We start from the raw sequence: 13,296 nt of genomic DNA on the forward strand, positions 1-13,296 counted from the left end.
AAATGCTTCTGTCGATTTGACAATGGCTTTCGAGTTACAATGCTTGTCTAAAGGTCGAAAATTGAGAGTAAAAATGAGAATACGGTACGGACAGCTTGAAATTGAAAAATTCGAAGAATATAGTCTACGATAAGAATAGAATACGGAAACCGTGGTAATAAAGACTCTATTCCTTCTGGTTTCCTAAAGTAGAATGGTAATTGAAAAAATTGTTTCAAATGATTTATATTTAAATGATCGCTATTGTGAAAATTATGAAGATTAAGAATTAAGAGAGCGAGAATAGTTATTGATATGTATTTATAGCGTAACCAACTGCGTGGGCGGTCGCTGCCCTACGATCGTAACTAATCGATTGCTGGACAAGATTAAAATACGTTGTAATTCAATTTTTACCGGTCCAGGACTGCCGATCTAATCGATCTCTTCCGCCACGCTTCGCTGAGTATTTTAGTCAATTACTAGAGGCTACTGTGTAAAATATGGCGGCACGAGACGCGTCAAAGACGCTGTAAACTGTAATTTCTCGACAAACTTGCTCTCGACAAAGAAGAGAGCTATGAGAAATTAGTTAGCAGGTTTCTATCACTTTTTAATACACTTCGTATTAAGATCTAGTATATCGTTTTTTAATACGATAAATTTGTTTTTTAGGACCAGAAAGGAGAGATAATTCAATTAACACATCGAGGAACGGATTTTAAAGGTATTGAAAGGCACGTTTTTTTTTTATTTTATTTAGAACCAAAAAATTCCAGTTAACGTGAAAACTTTATTTCCAGTGCGTCTCTTGAAGATCGTTAAGAAACACCACTATCTTTCGGCTCCTTGTTAAATTACAGAGGACAATGTCTAAATCGCCACTGTTGTCGCATTTCCTGTAAGATTATGACCCGAACGGTCTTACAAGAATCTGTTTACACGACGATCACACAAATAGCCATCGATTCTCACCGATTACGACACCATGAAGCAGTCTGTAACTGCATCCGGAAGTCGGTGATGGTAGAAGAATAATACAGCGAACCAATATTCGAAGAACCATCGTTACAACTACAATTCCAGGAAATGTTACGAGATGAACAATTTTCAGTGGAAAAATGTCGCTGTTGGAGAAAAGGTATATACATCTTTGTATTCAATGGAAGCAAATGTTCGAAATTTCACAATCTTCTTGTTACTCACGAATGAAATACGAGGAAATTATAGTTAAAAAATTAAGATTGTCGCGTTGGTAAAATAACTACAATTTTTCTGTAAATACACGTTTAGAGATCTTAGGTTCTCGAAATATTATTACCAAAGTTAAAACATTCTTCGAACATTTCGAAGCAACAGTGAAATTGAGATATAAAGATTCGAGGACAGCAGGATTGCAACATATAAAAAGTTTCCCTCGCGTTGTTTAACCTCGATGCAACAACGTCTGGGCCATGATGGTTACCGCAAGAAGTGGAAGAAGGACCCAGAGATTCGAAGAGGATCGCAATTTCCATCGGACTGCCTCGTAAATCCCAATATTATTCTGAAAAACGCCACAATAAAGTAACGCCGCGGCGGGGCGAGGTTAGTTAACGCCGGGAACTGGTTTTCGTCCGATCGTTTCAGCCATTAACGATAAACAACTTGCATTCCCGTGGAAATCGGTGAAATACACGCTCGCGAGCGGCCTACACGCTCCGCTAATAGGAAAGCGATTTATGTCTTAGCGCCTTCGTCGTATTTATTATCGCGTCGATACCGTCGTATTTATTAGATTATTTTCGCGAGATATTCCTTCTCGTAAGGATCGCACCGCGGGTATGTACGTTCGGTAATAAGTTAATTAGGGCCGAGTGATTAATAGGGACGATCTCGTCCGTGTAAATTAGATGTCTGATAGTCTCATAGTTGATTTCAAGCATCGTTGCTATTTTCTATACTTTCCGTACAACGTGCTTTCTCTTTAATTCCTTCGCTCGAGATGTAAAATTATTTTTGTCACTAGCTAAAAATATATTCTTATTTTGGAACTATTCCGAAGTGTATTATATATAGTAAGATAGTAATATACGGAGTGTATAATATAACAGTAATACATTTCATATGAAATAAAATATTGGTACAATTTTCAACGAAACATTCTGTCTGTAATTTAACATTCCTACATCGTGGAATGATTAATCGCATAGAGGAACTGTGTTCTGTTTCTCGTTGATAGTTTAAGTATTCCTACGAAGTCTCGTTTTGTCAGCAACATTCGATACTCGGTGGATAAACGATATTACATTAGCGAGCTACGCAAACATTTGTCAATATTTCGGTTACAGTGACGCGTGTTCCGCTTCCCGTTCCTCACCGCTCTCCGTTGTTTACTCGAGGTTGTCTTGACGCACAGGTCACATCTTCGTGACGCACTCTTCGACCAGTGAAACACCCTCCCTCGATCACCGTTCGAGGATCGTCCAAGCTGACAGTGTATTCTACAGAGCAATGTAACTATAACTAAATGTCTAGCATTATTTTCTGAATATCAAATAATCAACAAATTATAATCATTTCAGATAACGTTTCATATATTCTGGATATTATTATGAAGGGAACATTAATCAATTCACGAGGAATACTCGAACTGGAACGATCGCGTGGGCGATATTAGGTGTCCACCATTAGAGAAGGAACGTTTACATTTGCCGAGTAGTAATCAGCAATAAATATTTGTCGTCTGACTGTCGATCGGGACCAGTATGCGACACATGGCCTCACGTTTACTGTCGTTGCAGCTGTAAGTGCTCTCTCGCACGTTATACCGCCATACCTTGCATTCATCGTTTCAGGATTGTACCAAGTATTAAACATGGACACTGTGGTGCCTTGAATCGTAATGAAATATCTCAGTGCCCCAGAAACATGAATCAGGACACTGTATGTATTAGACGTCCAAGTTAGTAGCCATGCAATCTACTCTTTTTCTCTTCACCTTCGGTATTTATACTTCTATCCATAAATCATGAAACGCTTGCTAATTTTATAAACGTGAGTTTTAATAAACTAAATCTATTTTTGATGTAAATTAGTATCTTTGAATAAAACTTTCGAGACATAGTATGATTCAATATACGTTTTATAATATACGCAGGTAATAAGTTTCAACTTCATTCTGCGATTTTAATATTTGGATATCTCCGTCTTAAGTGTATTGTGTGTTTCGTTACTTATTAACGGAGTATAGTGACTTACGAAAGTATTTAAAGATATACCATAGAAAACTTTGATGTATATATTCTGTGAGATATTTGAAATTTCATTATCACTGAAAGGAGACACGACTGTCATGACTATATTGGTCAAATTTAAAAGCCATCTGAAACTGTATGTATATCACACAAAGATTCATAAAAGATTTCTACAAGTACTGAAATTCTTTCTCTAGCTACTGTATATATATACACAGTATATAGTTTGGATAGTAGTATTTGATAGTTTGGATTCAGTTTCAAATTATATCTATCCCAGCTTCACATTCCAAGTTTCAAATTCTATCACTTTATCTATTGACTTTTTATCATGGATAATTTTACGAATAGAAAATCAATAACGACGATCCTTTTAGGTGTCACGGAAAGCGTAACCAACCGTCGAATCGATTTCAAGCGTTCTACGACAAAAGGACCAATTTAGAGCGATTCCGTGGATCTATCGGACCACCGCGTTGAGCAACTCTCACGGCTCCATCGCGTGGAGCAAGAAGCCGGAAAGTCGCGGAGCTAGGCGGCCGTCATTGATCTCCTGTTAGAATCGAATCACTTCGATGTAACAAGATAAATAGTCAGCGGGAAGCCTTGGATCCGAGGGCGCGGATCGCGTAGTCATGCTGACTGTTCGGTATCTGTCGGTTGTTGGCGCGAGTTCCTCCGACGCGACTAGGAAGGCGGTTCAATGCGTGAGCGCGAGGTATCGAAGCTGCGACTGTGTATACCGGACAACTTGACAGCACATGGCTGCCAATTTTCTCCGCACGCCGAGAGGAAACGCGTGACACTGCTTCAGAGCACCTTGTAGACGCGAGTTTGACACGAGCTTTGGAAAACTACCATACTCTTTATATAGCTTTCATGGGATGGCCCATGATCGTAGAATCGTTGGCTCTTCTTTGGAATGTGATCTTTTAAAGTTTCGCAATATTTTTTTTTACGTTGTTCATATAGAGGTTTTGCACAGGTTTCTGTATGATTCTTCTCGCCTTTTACTTGCTCAGGTTATTTGTTTTATTTGTTACGATTTGTAAAAGTATTTGTTACATCTCGTATTTTCGTGGGATTGTAATTTTTACATCGTATGTATATAGGTTTTATAACGTAGGGTTCATAACTGATTAATCGAAAATTCTTTCGAAATTTTTAATCAGGATCAAAATCTCGGATCAAAAGATGAGAAGTCCTTTTTGATCTTTCCTCTTTACGTTTCTTCATGGTTTTACGTAACTCGAGACAGTCAGGTACAGAGTTAGGTTTCCCCCGGTGAGTATCCGGGTTTAATGCTTCCGTTCCGGCGTGGATATTCCAAGTTTTCGATCAGCACGAGCTGATCGGCTTTTTGCCACGACTGCTTTTTGCGCGATCATCGCCACCTTCGTCACGGCCACGCCCGGGCACGTGAGGCCATGAACACGGTGTTACAGGTGTTTGCCCATCCTCAGGCCTCGAATTCTTTTATGCCCTTTCGGCTCTCGGTCTATTAACGCTTGCAGCCTAGCAGCACAACTTTTCCCAACGCCAACGGGTGACTCATGTTTTATTTAATTCCCCTCTCGCCGCGCGAATTCCTCGTCGTCGTTTCACTTCGTTCTTTCTTTACTTCCCCAAGACTTTGGCTGCCTCTGTCCAGCAGCTCTTCTTACGCTTCCTGCTTTTTCTCCATCAACCTCATTGTTGTGTGCCGTTTTTTTTTTTCTTCCTTTTTGGATCCGTCTTAGTTCGTTTTGGTTCGCGGCGTCGTCAAAAGTCTGCCGGGCGCTCTTCTGATTCGCGAGTTCGCTCGCTGTTTTTAGTGGCAACGATCCTGTCACGATTTTAAACGCAACAATGGTGGAAGGAATGCTTTGAGTATTGTTTCGTCAAGCAGAAATCTCGCAGTTTCGTAGACCGATGTTTTGCGAAATTTTACGCGATAGACGATTGCACGAACGCGGTGCAGGGAGTCATTAAACTTCTATTTTCTTCCCAAACATCTTTATTAACTAAGAGTCTCTGAGAACTTTCTTCTTTCAATTAGTTCATTAAGGAAGATAATTACGGTTCTGCCTTTTTAAAACGAATAATGCAAATATTGTGTGGTCATTAGGAGCTAAAAGTAGGATTTCACGATAATATGTATCTTTCTCTTTTTGCAATCATGCTTGAATTACATTATAATTTCGCGCTTATTCTTAAAAAGAGCAGATCTTTAATGTCAAATAGCAACACATCTTCTCCAAACTAAAAAAATTTGTTACAAACAGAAAGAATACATTATAATATTGCGCGTGGTGTACATACGATGCGTTTCATGTTTCTTCTTGCATTCAGAAAACAACAATCACGAAAGCGACGAAAATGACGACGACGACGACGTCGCACGACGGGATTCTAGTTGATAAAAAGTGGCTAGTAAAACAAGCGAAGTGTGATCGGTTATGTCAAAAGGGTGTGGGGACAGGGTCGATCGAAGGGGTGGTCAATGGGGATTGGTGAGCAGCTCGTCTGCTCGGTGAACCGTGGATTAAGATAAACCCTTCATCGGTTTCTTGTCGAACGATTCTTCCTCCTGTACGTTTCTGCGCCGCGAATGGTCGAAGATAGGCACTGGCTTAAAGTACTTCCCGTCATTCCGTTGGAAATTATTTAACGTCCGGTATCGTGGCGTCATCGTTTACCACTCGAAAACGTCCGGTAAAAGTGGCCAAACAGTCCGGCTATTCGATGAAATTAAATATATACGCGATTATTATCCACTTTCTACGTTTGAAAATTTATCTAATTTCTCCTTGCCGCTCGTCACGCCTTAATTTCATTACGAATTTCACCGCGTCTCATAGAAAAGGAATTTTCTCGAACAGATAACTTCCCAGCGATTTATTTAGGATAACCAAAGATATCTTTAAAGAGATATGGAAGAATAATTGCTACTTTCGGCATTAATGCAAAATTGAGCATGGTTGATCGCTGTAGAGATGAATTGCCGGAGATCTGTTTGGAGTTATAATTGCTCGTAGGATTAAAATATCTCCATAGCGAATTTCTGTAATTGGATTTTTTGCAAACAGGAAGTACGAGATTCACGTACGATCGCGGCACCATAATTGAGCCTACAATTTTCAAGCAATCAATCCTATTATCATTGAAACATACCGTGTATTCTAATTCCACAAGTTGTAAGAAGTTACACAGGCAAGACAAAAGCATCGATTAAATTCAAATTCCACGAACTACATTGTTCTTGAAGGATTTTCGAATCCCAAGGATGCCTTTCTGGCACCTACCAAATTCCAAGGTCTTTAATCTTCTCTCCATTCATGCAAATTCGGCGTAACGCGAGAGGAACGTGGCGGGCCAGCGCCTCGGGCGAGATTCTCTCGTTGCGGGAACACGGATAGAAAAAATAATGTGGGACAGCGGACGCGTTCCAGTATGCGATTCTGTGCGACCTCGCGCGTTTATGCGCGGCGCGGCGCAATGGGAACGGCCCGAAGGAACCGGCGCTGAACGGTCGCCGCGAGACAATGAGAAACCAATCCGCGTGCTCACCGCCTTACGAGAGGATGAAAGAATGCCACGGAACCGGCCGTAAATCCACCTCCCTCGAGTGCGTTCGCCGGCGTGAAATTAAGAGAGCAATGGCGAGGAGAGACGAGCCACCGACGCAGCTTCTGCTGTCGATATCCAGGCAACTTCTTTTATGGAAGTAGAAGATTCTTCGTTTTATATTTAGGGAGAATGTTTCTGGAACTTTGCGAATGTTGATTTATGATTACGAAGGAGAACGCGAGGATCATTATCGTGAATATTGCTCGAGAAGTAGCGGATGATTTAAGACAAATTTAAAGACTGTGTCGTAAGTTTTTTTTTTATATATATACAGAAAGTTCGATATGAAATTACGAAGTTTAATCATCAATTTCGAAAATTTAGAATTATGATTAATAAGCAGAACGCGGGAATTTATTAAGTTGATTCAAAAGAAATTTAATCCCGCTACGATCGTCGAGATTTGACATTAAAATGAAAAAGAATGTAAAAATCGTTTCGCAGGCTTCTCTTTCAGCAAGCTTCTCTTTACAAGTTTCTTTTATCAATGTTTAACATGAAGTTATCTATAATTCTTCCAAGTGACAAGATGTAACTGCTGTTCAAAGCCATGTAACGCTTGTTTATGGTAATCTGCGCTACTATCGGTGTTTTACAGGATAATCAGAACAATTTCATTTATGTAATAACACAAGGAAAATGTTTTTTCTCATCGCACGATCACGGCTAATTTAAACGAGATCATCTAACGTTGCCACGCGAATTCACGATAGCGCGGAACATCTTTTACGTGGCTTCTCGCGGCGTTGCGCAGCGTCGACTAATAATTTTCCGTTTAAACATTACAATTACTAATTACTCCGCGATTTCCGCCGATCTCGATGCTATCGCTGGCATTACTTCTTCTCCCCGCGGGGATAACAAACCTTTCCGGCCCTGAGCGATTAACTTTGTTTGCTTTCGATAACTTGCAATCGTAATTTGCATTTACACCCTCTTGCTTTTGAAATTTTTATCCGAATTTTGTTTCCTGACGTAGGCACGTGAAAGTGGAGGCAGCAAAGGGTTATCTTGTTATATCTCTTTAACAGAGGAAATTTTGTATACGTTTTACATCCGTTTGAAACTAGATCTGTGATCTTTAATACGTACAGAAGACACTGAAAGATCTCATTTCCACCCAAGATTCACAGAATTAATGGACGCCGCAGAGGAAATTTCGCGCATCATGCTTCGCATTCAAAGCTTCAAAACAAAATTGACGGTCTTTAAGAGCTACAGAAGATATAGAAATCTTACACACATTGACGTTCACCTAATTTCTTCACAAGACCTGCTCCCTTACCCAAGATTCTTCAACCCATAAAGTTAGCGGACGATGCAGAGGAAATGTAGTACATTATTTCCCTTCGTTCATACCTCTAAAACGAAACTCATGGTCTTTAAAACTATCGCAACTACCGAAAGCTTATACGTACCGACCATTCACTTAGTTTCTCCACGCAGACTCACGCTAATCCTGACATCCGATCTTTACCTCCACCCTATCTATGATCAGTCCACATTTCTACCATACACGAGAACTCATAATTCCCGGTATAACGTCCACTTCCTCGAGACACACATCCTCGCGTCGACCAGTAAGGGTAGTACAGATGAAGCAAAAAAGCCTGGTGCATCGGTCGGGCAGTTGGAGACGGCTGCTGGCTCGGGTTATACGTGTTTGGCGGCGGAAACAGCGGCATGATAGCCCGTTTAACCCGTCTCCAACCCCCGCGGTGCAACTTGTTTTCCCTCGTGTTCGCCTTTTCTTTTTGGCAAAGCTTCAACCCTCGTGGAGGGCAGAAGGAGACTGTGATCGAAGGGAGCGCGACGTTACGGATGGGTTTGCCGGCGTGGTTCGGGTTTTCTGCTCGCTTAAGAAACGACGTGTTTACCGGCCATCGAAGGAAGCCCATAACCTGTCCGACTGGCTGCCACCGCCTCGACAGATATACTACGAAGTCACCACGAAGCACGCACCACCACCACCGCCGGCATCGTCGTCGCCGTCGTCGTCGTCGTCTACCAGCCAGAATGACGTTGGTGACACCGACGCCACCATGGACAATGGAAAAACTGTTGGTCGATCGATGGATCCGTCAAACGGATTTCGAGGCTCAGATTATTTATGGGCTCGGTTGACGAGTGCAGAGTCGCGCGATTCCTTTTGGGACCGCGCGTTAAACTCGAGGTATGCGCACAGTTTTTTCTTCGGTTCTTGATGAGAAATACGGAGAACGGAAGCGGGAAGCTTCTATTAGTTCTGTGGTATTATTCGTGGTCATTTTGGTGGTCTTGGAAAGGTGTTTTTTCAGGAATATTTCGTACGTATATGTTCGTAACTACTTTCAAGCTTTGATATTTTATGCAAGTGGCTAGGAACTTGTCATAGGTATTATAATGGCAAATTTTAAATGGTGGATTCGAATCTCTAGATGAGATATAACATTTATACTAACGTTATGGATCGTGTTCGTATGCTGCATCGTATTACAGATATAATCTTCCAGTAGATTCTAGTACTTTCTAACGAGATCTTCCAGCTATAAGTATACTACTTTCTTCCATTATTGTTTTCCTCAAACAATTAAAATAACGCGAAATATTCGGATCTTCGTATTACTCGATAATTACTAAATTAACAAGAATAAATACAAGGTTCATTACAGATACAATCTTACGGTACATTCTAATATCTTTTAAGAACATTTCTATCTTCTCTATCTCGAAACACTCGTTACACAAACTTTCCAATGAAACCATCCTTCTCTTCTCAACAAATACACCTATACGTACTAAATAATTCCACCTTTCACACAACAATTAAATCTCGCCATCGAAAGGAGCAACCTTGACGCTACAGACCAAGAAGATGCCGGATCTATGGCGAGGCAAAAGAAACGCGCGGTTTCCACGTACCGATCACGATCGATCGATCGATTGATATTCAACGTGCATGTTAATGGGCAATTAATAGTCGCGCAGCACTCGTATCGTCGCATACGCGGCGTGCCGGCGGCGGGGGCCAGGGATGCTCTTTTCAAGCTAGACGGTTTTGTAATCTCGGTGTCTCTCCCGGCGTCTCCCGGCGTCTCATTCGTATGCGGTCGACGTGGCCGCGAACGAGCTTATAAGTAACGCAGTAATGACACAGGCTGTCATGGCGCGGAACAGTTTTCTCGGCTCCCATTGTCGTTAAGCGGCTGGCCAGAGCTGATTTATCGGCGCCGCCAGGGAAATTCCGCGCGCGGATCTCTCGCCGGATGCCTGGCTGCCTGTTCCACGTATATCTGCCTACGTGCATTAACGTTGTTTTTCATCGAACGGGATCTAGCTGAAGGATCTAAGCACCAGAGGTTCGCAAGCGTTGCACAGAATTTAGAAAAGGAGCTTCGAACAGGGTGATTTTCGAAGAATTCTTCGTCGAGGATTTTAAGAGACGAAATTGGTATATTCACGGTGCTCCTTGAGCGCGTACGTGGATTTTCGTTCAAAGGGTCGTTAAGTTGACACTTTTACATATAAAATAATCGAATTAGGAATATTATTGAAGGGTTTGGAGAAGTTTTTGAGAGTTTCACGGGAAAAATTTGGGAGAGAGCTTCGCTGACAGTTTATTTATGATCTTCTACACTTAGGAAGATGACTAAGATTAAATTTTTGTACAAATAATTGAATTAGGAATATTGTCAAAGGTTACAGAGGGGGTGGATTTTAAAGATTTCGTGGTTGAGAATTTTGAGGATCTTGAAACGAAAGATAGCAAGAACGAAGGATGGCTAGACAGGTACTTTACTTAGTTTACTTAGACAAGTAACGACTGAAATTACATCAACCTTTTAAAACGAAAATACGTGTTGTTAACATAAGTACAGAATTCTTTCCTATATCTAATATATACATATCTGTATTTTTTTTACTTTTTAATGATAAAGTTAGAAAAGCAGGTTTGTTGATCGACCGAGTAAGCAGATCGATAAGAGGCAATAAATCGATGCGTCGTGTTGTAAAATGAAAAAATCACGAAATCCTATTGGAATACTTGTATGAATGTTTTATCATTGCGAAAGAAACCACGATTAAGAAAAAGCCTTAGAAACACGTTATCGAGCTGTGTTATCAGAGATTCTTGTAAAGAGGGGAACATAGGGTTTGAATAGCATATTCATATCGGTGTACTATGTGCGAGTATACACTGAGATAGGCCCATTTTTATGACTATCCAAGTGGACTATCTATCGAGTAACCGGCGTCTTAGCGTCGTCATCGTTAAATTTAGTCGATGCACAACGAAGAGATTTCGCAAATCGATTTGCAAATATTCACTGATTCACGCTTCCACGAATTATAATCGAAAGTACACAAATTATTCGATGTTAATTAATTAATTCCTACCTTATAAAACTTTCCAAATTCTTTATATAGATGTTCATGAATTCAAACCTCGGAGGAACAACATTTCGATCAAGCATCGATCAAATAATACCAGAGTAGAACAAATTATTCTAATGCAACTTTTGCATCGCACATACGTCCTGCCAGTTATTAATATATTTCTAATTTATCTATAAATTAAAAAAGAAATGTAAAGTGGCCAAAAAGAGGAAAAATCATAAAACAGTAAAATTACGGAATTCTATTTTCCGTAACAATACGTACTCTTCATAAGGAAAAAGGAACGATTTTTTCAATGTAACTCATGTTCGATAAACGTATCCACCGTTTCGCGGCAACTGTTTTTACATCGAGAACAGTCTGAAACAGGAAGGGATAAATATTCCCGACAAATTATCGTTCTAGATATTACCAGAGAGATAATCGGCGAGATAAGGACGCGTGCCTACAAAACTGTCCGAAGTGTAAAACCGAGAAACGATACGACGTCCAATTAAAACTGCTCCCAACGCGCAGCCTGTTTCAATTCTTTTCTTTCTTTCCTCTCACCTCCGTTCTTGTATTCTCTCTGTTCTTCGATACTAAAACGGCACCGCTCATCTGGCATCGTTAATTAATCACGAATATTTATTGCGTACTCACATGCTCATCCGCCTCGGTCTATCTCGGGAGGCAATTAGCGAAATTATTGCATGAAAAGGAGAGAAAAAATATGTGCGATTCCTCGCGAGCGCGATTCACTGGCCCGTGTTCCACGGCCGTCGTCTCGCTGAAAGCACACTCCAGACATCGACCGATCGTATCCTCGCAATAATTAGTTCATTAATGCCACATTCGTTCCTCCTATTCAATTTCCCGATTATCCGCTTGAGGTAGAGCTTCTAACTCCGCCATTCTTTCCAATCGTCGCGTACCAAGCTTCGTTTACATCGAATTAGTTATACCGTTCCTCTATGGTATTCTTGCGTTTCCTTCTCCCTTTGTATCGTTTCCTTAATTCCAATCGTGAATTATAATTTTCTGTAATCTTTTTTAAGATATCTAGGTATTTTCTAATTAAGAAATTTGCAGAGTAAAAGGAAAATTTTCGAAACACCAAATATCATCGAGTATACACTGTTCTCATCTTCGCCATTGTGCAATTTCCTGTATCTTATAAATTCCAACGTTTCGCCATTGTGGAATTTCAATCGTCGTCAAATCTCCTGTAATTTCTATAGATCCAAATTTTTATCGAACCATCGTCAAATTCTTTGAATATTTCCGAGTGATTTCTTTTTATCGAATTTTATCTGGATACTTGTCTGTTCCCTTCCAATTTATCCACCTCAATTCTAAAATTCCTAAAACCTTATCCAGAGTGCTTCAATTAGGGTAGAATTTAGAGAATAGGATGGCAAATATCGAATACAAAATCCTTTGGAAAGTGCAACCCTTCATCTTCGATAGGAAAGATTCCCGCTTGAGCGTGGCTTTCCCGAGGATCGGTAGGGCTGTCGCGAGCGGAATCGTTCTTCATCGAAGTTTCGAGGTCACTAGACAGAGGCAGACCAACAGCGCGACAGACGGACGGACAGCAGGGCAAGTACACCGATAACGACAAACTGGCCCGAGAAAAACGTCGGTGGAGCGATAAATCAGGCCTATTGCATTCCTAAGATAGCGCGTTGTCTGAAAGTCATTACGCTGGCAAAAGTAATTCCCAACTAAGTAAGTAAAGCAATAAATACATAATGCATCCGGCGAGTTTCCCACACGCGTACTCGCTCGCTCGCTCGTTTAAGCGCGAGAGTGCGCGCGCGAGCGCACAGGCGGGCGACCGCGTTGCAGTCCCTCATCGCGATTCCATGAAATCATGCATCAGCGGGGACCACGCTGTGTGTCGCGGATTTATTTGCCACGCCACGCCGGATCGCGACGCGATTTCTTTTTCGCAATCGCGCGCTCGATCGTCGATCGACCAAAGAAAAGAAAAAAAAAAAAAAAAAGAATGAAACGAACGCTGCTTGATCGATGAAATCGAGAGGATGATGTCGGACCAAAAGTTTTGTATTTCGATTCTGGATGCTTTTGGGCGATAATTTAGCAAAATAAT

At 40.9% G+C, this 13,296-nt stretch overlaps 1 long non-coding RNA gene across 1 annotated transcript in view; it reads left to right on the forward strand.

The window, feature by feature from the left end:
* The window catches only part of LOC139989845 (uncharacterized), a 62,178-nt gene extending 53,048 nt beyond the window's left edge, over positions 1 to 9,130 (forward strand). The window contains exons 5-8 of the long non-coding RNA XR_011800416.1: positions 655 to 706; positions 783 to 2,474; positions 2,544 to 2,764; positions 3,593 to 9,130. This is a non-coding gene — a long non-coding RNA (uncharacterized lncRNA). The remainder of the gene's footprint in view (positions 1 to 654; positions 707 to 782; positions 2,475 to 2,543; positions 2,765 to 3,592) is intronic.
* The last annotated feature ends 4,166 nt before the right edge of the window (positions 9,131 to 13,296 follow it).

The sequence above is a fragment of the Bombus fervidus genome, chromosome 8 (genome assembly GCF_041682495.2).
Source record: "Bombus fervidus isolate BK054 chromosome 8, iyBomFerv1, whole genome shotgun sequence".
Lineage (NCBI taxonomy): Eukaryota > Metazoa > Arthropoda > Insecta > Hymenoptera > Apidae > Bombus > Bombus fervidus.